This window comes from Myotis lucifugus, unplaced genomic scaffold, assembly GCF_000147115.1.
Source record: "Myotis lucifugus unplaced genomic scaffold, Myoluc2.0 scaffold_36, whole genome shotgun sequence".
NCBI lineage: Eukaryota > Metazoa > Chordata > Mammalia > Chiroptera > Vespertilionidae > Myotis > Myotis lucifugus.
Window position 1 is genome coordinate 6,437,824 of NW_005871084.1, and position 7,983 is coordinate 6,445,806.

Below are 7,983 nucleotides of genomic sequence, written 5' to 3' on the forward strand. Positions count from 1 at the left end.
ATCTTGATATTTGACTGCACATTGTTCGTAGTACTTGCTTAATTCATCATATTTCTTCATGGTTAAAATATATATATTAATAATGAAGACAAAAAGAAAAAGAAAACTGTCTCCAGTTTTTCAAGTCTAAGGATTATAACCTTTATTTAAGAGCAAATACCAGCTGGGTGAAAAGTCAAGGCCAACCAACATGCATGAAGGTCAACTACATCATGATTACCAAATCTTTATGTAAGTACTGATTTCGCCTTGAGGTCATACCTGCATAGCAAGCTACCTAGTCTTTGAGAGTGTTTGGAGGTATTTCAAACTCAGCATATTTCAAAGTAAAGACATTTTCCATCCCTATATCAGCTGCATCCCAACCAACCCCATCTTATTTGCCGCCTGCGACTCCAAGAGAACCATCATCCACCCCATTCTTCAAGCCAGAAAGCCTGGACGTTATCCTGGACTTCCCTTTTCTCCTGTCTCTTATATCCAGTCACTCATGTCTTCCTGTTTGTCCTCTGGATACTGATATCTCTGACAATTTGTCTTCATTTCTGCATACCCTAGTTCAAGTTCTCATCATCTCTTTCACAGAAAAGGACTATTTCCTAACTCTTGCTCCAGTTTTTTCTCTTCTCTGTCCTCTAGATTGTTGCCAGAACCAGCCAAGAAAATCTAATCAAGTCACACTTGTGCTCAGAATTTCCCAGTAGCTAACCATTAACTAGAGGTTAAAATCAGAAAGCACTTAGTATCTGCTCCCTGTGTAATATTACAGTACTCTGTTATGATTTATGCTATGGCCACACTGAACTACCCAAAAAGTCCTCAAGGAATTTTGAATTTAAGTGTGATTTGATGGAGAATAGACTTGCACCTCAACCCCGCCAATTGCCACACCACTAAAACTTTATTTTGGGGGGAGCTTTGGAAATTTGAGTTGGCTAAAAAATCCTCAAAAATGAATGATTAAGTAAATATGTGAATGCATGTGAAATGATTTGGGAGTATTAAGATTTATTAGTTTATACATAAATTTTTAGTTAGCCAGCTATGCAGCTTCTCTATACAGAGATGAATCCTCTGTCTAGAGCAGGGGTGGGCAAACTTTTTGACTCGAGGGCCACAATGGGTTCTTAAACTGGACCGGAGGGCTGGAACAAAAGCATGGATGGAGTGTTTGTGTGAACTAATATAAATTCAAAGTAAACATCATTACATAAAAGGATACTGTCTTTTTTTTTTTTTTTTAGTTTTATTCACTTCAAACAGGCCCGATCCGGCCCGTGAGCTGTAGTTTGCCCACGGCTGGTCTAGAGTCTGGGGTATGGCAAGAGGACCCTGTAGGTACCCTGCACTTTCTTCACAAGGTAGCTTAGGGCCATTGCCGGGAGGAAATCTGTGTAATTCTGGCTGCTATAGGTAGCTGGATAACCTTGGTTAAGTTATTCTACTTCAGTTTCTCCTAAGCAAAGTTAAAATAGCAACATTAACCTACCCCCCGCAGGCATGTTAATAAGTGCATTTTCCCCCAAAGTGCAATGTACGAATTTTCATTAGTCATAGGGCTACGATAATAGTTAATTGTCTCTAGTTCTGCTTGTTATTTACTGCTCACTCAAGCAAAAGATGCTACTGAAGGGACTGAGGGGGAAAAGTTGCAAAAGATGCTGATATGCCAAATAAGTTGCCAAGGTAATAAAAAATGTAATCAAGACTGCAGAAGACCTTCTGATTTCCATCCCAAGCAATCATTAGAGATTCTATTGCAAACTAATTTTCTTATCTCTTATCTCCAAGTCAGCTCCTCTGCCAAGGACTTAAGGACTCAATTTATCATCTCCCTTAACAGGTACCTTGGCTGCCAGTGTGCCTTGGCTCTGGATCTACCCAAATGATTTAAAGCAAAATTGATTCTGACTCACAGTATATATGCTCTGGGTTTTAAATGCAAATGCATAAATGCTGAAGTAATAGACGATGCAACACTTATACTGTGGATATACAACTTTTGCTCTCCCAAGCTCCTCTTCCGAATGACTAATATTATCTCTAGAATCAACCAAAATGCATCAAATATTCTCTTTTTTTCTCTTATCAGGATATGAGAAGAAAAAGATAAGACAAAGGAAACATAGCATGAAGAGTCTTCAGAACATCAAATATCAAAGCAGCTTAGCAAGGTTTTTATGTAGGTTACTGTCTATTTCAACACTATGAAGATAATTTTCCCAAACCTGCCACAGTCTGACTCCTCTCAAGGCTGGGCCCAGGGTGCATGGAGTCAAGTCCGGACACAGACATTGCCTTTGCCAGTAATTGCAGAGTTGAGGGGAGGACAGTTCCCAGCAGGCCTTGGGCATGGTTCTAGTGAATAATTCATCAGGATGGCCACTGGCTGGGGAATATCCTTCTTCCACTGATTACTTGCTTTTTATCCACACATTTATCTTCATTAAAGACTTTGTTTCCTCTCTAATACTTGTCTCTAATTTTTCCCACTTAAAGCTATTTTTTTTCTCCTGGCTTTGAGTTTTTAGATACACTCTTTCTTTCTTTCTCTTTCTTTCTCTTTCTTTCTTTTTCTTTCTTTCTCTTTCTTTCTTTCTTTCTTTCTTTCTTTCTTTCTTTCTTTCTTTCTTTCTTTCTTTCTTTCTTTCTTTCTTTCTTTCTTTTCTTTCTTTCTTTCTTTCTTTCTTTCTTTCTTTCTTTCTTTCTTTCTTTCTTTCTTTCTTTCTTTCTTTCTTCCTTCCTTCCTTCCTTCCTTCCTTCCTTTCTTTCTTTCGCTCTTTCTTCTTTCTTTTTTTCCCATACTAGTACTAACCACAAATTTCCAATACAATGAAAGCTTAAATCCTCAGATTACTTTCACTATTGAGATTTAACCAAATGTCACAATGTTGGGTCCCGACATCATTACTATAGGGTACAGACTAATGGAAATTAGACTTCCAATAACTATTCTGACCCTTCACTAGAGATTTCTTTTATGTGAAGATAATGATCAGTCTTTCCTTGCCAAGGGCAGGTTTCAACGTACATAGCTAAACTTCTAAACAAGTCATTCAAAGTAATTTTTCAAGTGAATGTTTGATTTTTTACATTCCAAATTTATAAAAATATATATGTTCTTAGTCAATGTAAATTTTATTTTCCTTCTCTCTGCATTTCAGTTGTATTGAGGGGAAAAAAATAAAGGTTTTTTTATATTGTGTGTTTTTTTTAAACAAATATAAGCTCATGATTATTATGAATCTGGTACCATGATCTTTTTGCATGTACTGCATTCTAACCTTATGATTTTATTAATAATTAATATAATTCATGAAAAAATTCCCCCCTGGCAATTTCTGAGTTCATTCTTTCTGATCTTTTCCTGAAGCTGGACACCATGCTGCCAGTATCTGATCTATTATAAGAGTTTTGAAATGCCATTTTAAGTTAATTAAGTTTATTGACTAACTAGAGACCTGGTGCACAAAATTCGTGCACTGGGTGGGGGGGGGGAGGGCATTGTACCTCAGCCCAGCCTGCACCCTCTCCAATCTGGGAAATCCCTCTTACAATCCAGGACTGCTGGCTCCCAACCACTCGCCTGCCTGCCTGCCTGATTGCCCCTAACCACTTCTGCCTGCCAGCCTGATCACCCCCTAACCACTCCCCTGCCAACCTGATCAATGCCTAACTGCTCTCCTGATGGCCTGATCACCCCCACTGCCCTCCCTTGCTGGCCTGGTCGCCACCAACTGCCCTTCCCTGCAGGCCCGGTCATCCCTAACTGCCCTACCCTGCCGGCCATCTTGTGATGACATGGGGGTGGCCATCATGTGACCACATGGGTGCGGCCATCTTGTGACCACATGGGGGTGGCCATCATGTGACCACATGGGTGTGGCTATCTTGTGATCACATGGGGGTGGCAGTGATGGCTAATGTGCATATTACCTCTTTATTATATAGGATTTATTATATAGGATTTCCTTAATAGCCTAGGGCCATGGTCGGCAAACTGCGGCTCGAGAGCCACATGTGACTCTTTGGCCCCTTGAGTGTGGCTCTTCCTCAGCCTTGGGAGTACCCTAATTGAGTTAATAGCAATGTACCTACCTATATAGTTTAAGTTTAAAAAATTTGGCTCTCAAAAGAAATTTCAATTGTTGTACTGTTGATATTTGGCTCTGTTGACTAATGAGTTTGCTGACCACTGGCCTAGGGCATTTGTCATTCAGACCTATTGCTTAATATATGTCCATTTCCCCCCCAATAATTTTCCCACTTATTCTTTGTAAATAGCAATTTTTACACAGTCTTTATTAGTTTCTAATTGTTCAAATTTATTTTCTTTATTATACCTGCTAAAGACCAATTTTAAAAAGAATTCATTTTCCCTGCTATTTGAGAACTGATGTTCTTTGTTTTTTACAGGATTTACATTATTCCAGTATATATTGCCTTTGGTTTTGGGAACAGCTAAAAAATCCTTTGTTTGTATTTAGCATATTCCATAAAAACTAAAATTAGGCATTTTGAGAAAAAAGATTTTTTCTTCATTATGAGTTATATAATAACATTTCATCTAAATCTTATTAAATAAAACTTTCAACAGTTTTAGCTACTGAAGCTCGTAACTCACTCAGCTTTTGTTTTTAACACATCTTACTGCCAGTCAGATCAGAATGCTTTATGCTCACATTCACACTAGGAGATTTTCTTGTCACCTACCTCAGAAAATTTGATCCTAAGTAATGACATTTTAATTCTTTAAAAGTGACTTAGGCAATTATTGTAATGGAAAGTTTTTAGTCTTTTGTATTTAACATTTTTTTTCACCTGTAGCTTTTGTCTCTATCTTAATATTTGCATTGAAATGTTTAAAATCAGATGTTTTAGCCCTGGCAGGTTTTGCTCAGGGGTTAGAGTGTCGGTCCTTGCACTGAAGGGTCATGAGTTCAATTCCAGTCAAAGGCATGTACCTTGGTTGCATCCCTGGCCAGGTTCAATCCCTGCCCCCCTGTGGCCACTTGCAGGAGGCAACCAATCAATATGTCTCTCTCGTGTCAATGTTTCTCTCTGTTTCTCTCTCTCCCTCCCTTCCACCCTCTCTAGAAATCTATGGGGGAAAATCCTCTAGTGAGGATTACCAACAACAAAAAAATCAAATATTTTAAATTTAATATGTATCCACAAAATTGTGTTTCTAGCGCCCCCCCCTTCTCTTATGAGTTTGTACAGGATAGCGGGCAGAGTCTGAATACAAAAGTCTGACTTTCACATATGAAGTAGCAGTCTCCAGAAAACCCTATTATGTCCGAGTGTAGTCAATAAGGTTTACAATAGTGCTAAACATGATGTCACACCTCAGAAGTTTAAAAACAGAACACACAATTATAAAACAAAAAGTATCCTTTTCAACTATGTTAATTTCTATCTCTCAGAAACTATGCAAAGGGAATTGGGCCACTCCCAAACTGCTCTTCTTTCCACTTTCCAATTTCAAGTGTAGCTGATGGATGAATTTCCTTCCCTCGTGGGACACCAGAGTCCCTCCCTTTTGGCTGCAAGTCAAATGCAGGTCTCTCCTGGTGCCTTTTGTCAGAACATCAGGCCCCCTCCATTTCTATTTTCACCCCCTGATTTAAGCTTGTCCCCCTTGCCCATGCCGCCTCCTCCCTCCCCTCCCATCAGCTCCCTGGGCTCCCTCCTGTTTCTTCCTCGTGTTCTTACTCCCACAGCCCCTCTGGCAGGCGGGTGTCCAACCTTCCATCTGGAGGAGCAGATTCTGCTTTTCTCACAGTTTCTCTCAGAATTGACAGTTTCACTGAACACAAACAAAAAGCCCCAAACTAAAACCAAAACAAATAAATAAAACACTATCTCGCTTTCTCTGTCATCCACTCAACAGCTGCTCAAGACTCAACATTTTGATGTGATTGAAAAGCTTCAAATCCCAATTCTTTAGGTTGACACAGTCCCCAGGACACGTAGTCAGAATCCTGAGGGCACATGAGGCTGTCAGAGTGTGGCCGGCTGCATTGAGGGTATGACTCTGTCCCCCCTCGATGTCATCTGTTGGTCTACTCTCATCATTCTGTTATTTTTGTGGAGCTGCTGAAGCTACTAGTGGATAGTGATGGACTGTTCTCCTCACAGATTTTCAGATGAACTCTCATTTCTTCTTCTTTAATTTCTTGTGTCTGTTCCCAGCCCACAGTGTCTTCTTTTCATTCTCCTGACACCTTTCAGAGCCTTGGAGTTCCTGAGGATAGGTTGGTCTATGATGGTGTGACGTCTATGATGGTTGGTTACTACCTGGCTTCCAGCTAGACATTCCCACATTGCTTCCAAATTGTGGAACGAGAAACCCTGGCTGAAACTTTACAATCATGTACGACACATCAGAAGCATTTCATCCGGGCTCAGAAAGCCTAGGTGACGAGGAGTGTGTCCTCACTCAAGAGCGTGGAGGTTTCACTCTTCTGATCGAGGTAGTGCAACTTGGCCCTTCGGGTCTCAGTGCTTCTCACGTGGAATCAGAGTGATTTGTAGTGAGGCCAGCCCTCCTCTGACGGTGTGGAAGGACTGTGTGGTCTGTGAAAGTGTGAATCCCCATTTGATTGTAAAAAGCATGCCTAGGGTGGCTTACAGGGAAAACTTTTGGATTGCTATTAATATCTTAGAGTGTTTGGCAGATGCGTTATTTCCATAGACACCACAGGCAGAAAGTGGGTTAGGTACTCTTTCATGAACACACTGGATGCTAATGCTGTTCTAAAATAGGGAAGAAGTGTTTGTGATGAGTTAAAAACAAGTACAGGATGCAGGAGCTAATGCTAAGAGAAACCAGTGTATAGTGGAGTAGGGAGCTGATCTCCATAGAAAATAGGACCTGCTCTGGGTGTTACAGGAAAGCCCAAATTAGTTCTAAAACATGATGTCTTGGAGAAACATAGTCAGGCTGAAATTAGGATGTGTGGTGGTCTACTGGGGGCTACTGGAAAGGGGGTTATTTTGACTGTCCATCACCTCCAAACCTTCCTCCACCCACATGCTTTCCCCACCTTTGGTCAGATAATTCTAACATTCAGTGAGAGGAACCAGAATGACCTCTTGAACCCAATAAAGGTGCTCCTGCATAAGTGCACTCCCTCCTCCTCTCCATATTCCTAGGGAAGGTTTACCTCTTGATACAAAATGTGGCTCATAGCCAAGTTCTATGTAATCCAGTCACCCTGGTATTTAGGCCACACCTCAAAGAACAGCTGAGTGTGTAAGCCAAGGCTATCAAGATTCTAGAACGCTTTGGCACTGGGTCATGCCCATGTTGGCATGGAGTGACAATATTGGAGCATCACACTGAGGAAGAAGGATCATTCTCTCTTTAGCATCTAGAAAACTCTTTCTAGGCCAGAAATTTAGTGAGTCCTCAGTCACTGAAGCTCCTGAAACTAGCAGCCACACATGTCAGCAATGGCTATAATTGAGGAGCACATGAGCCTGCAGCATTGAGCATGCTTTTCACTTTTTCTCTTTGCAGGGGCACCAGTCAAACTGAACCTTTGCATTTAAAGGAACCCAGGGAAGGTGTCCATTGTCTAGGAAAGAAAAGAAGACATTGTTACAAAGTGGGAACTGGACTGCAGAAATACTTAATCAAAGTAGTAAATGGGTGACAATTTATTGTACTGCTCAAGACATTTGAGGGAGTAAGTCATTAAAATAACTTATTCCTTATAGCTTTCTTCTTGTGTAGTGCTTGCAAAAAAAAAGAAAAAGAAAAAAAAGAAATCATCCTATTGTTTTATGAAATAATATGTGAGGTTTTATTTCAATATTTTGTGCTAGCAAATTCACATATCTTTGCACTGAACCTGCCTTACCAAAATATTTATTAATGTAGATTATTAAATGAAATTGATAAGTTAGTTCTTTTTACAAATGAATAACAAAATACAGACACTGGCAAAAGGGAACATTTATAGCTTCAGTCATTGC

The 7,983-nt window shown here is 40.1% G+C and overlaps 1 long non-coding RNA gene across 1 annotated transcript; it reads left to right on the forward strand.

Moving 5' to 3' along the window:
* LOC106696923 lies at positions 1-7,722 on the forward strand. The gene is made up of 4 exons (XR_002828895.1): positions 1-231; positions 2,093-2,182; positions 5,894-6,476; positions 7,526-7,722. It is a non-coding gene; the product is annotated as an uncharacterized LOC106696923 (long non-coding RNA).
* Positions 7,723-7,983: the final 261 nt, after the last annotated feature.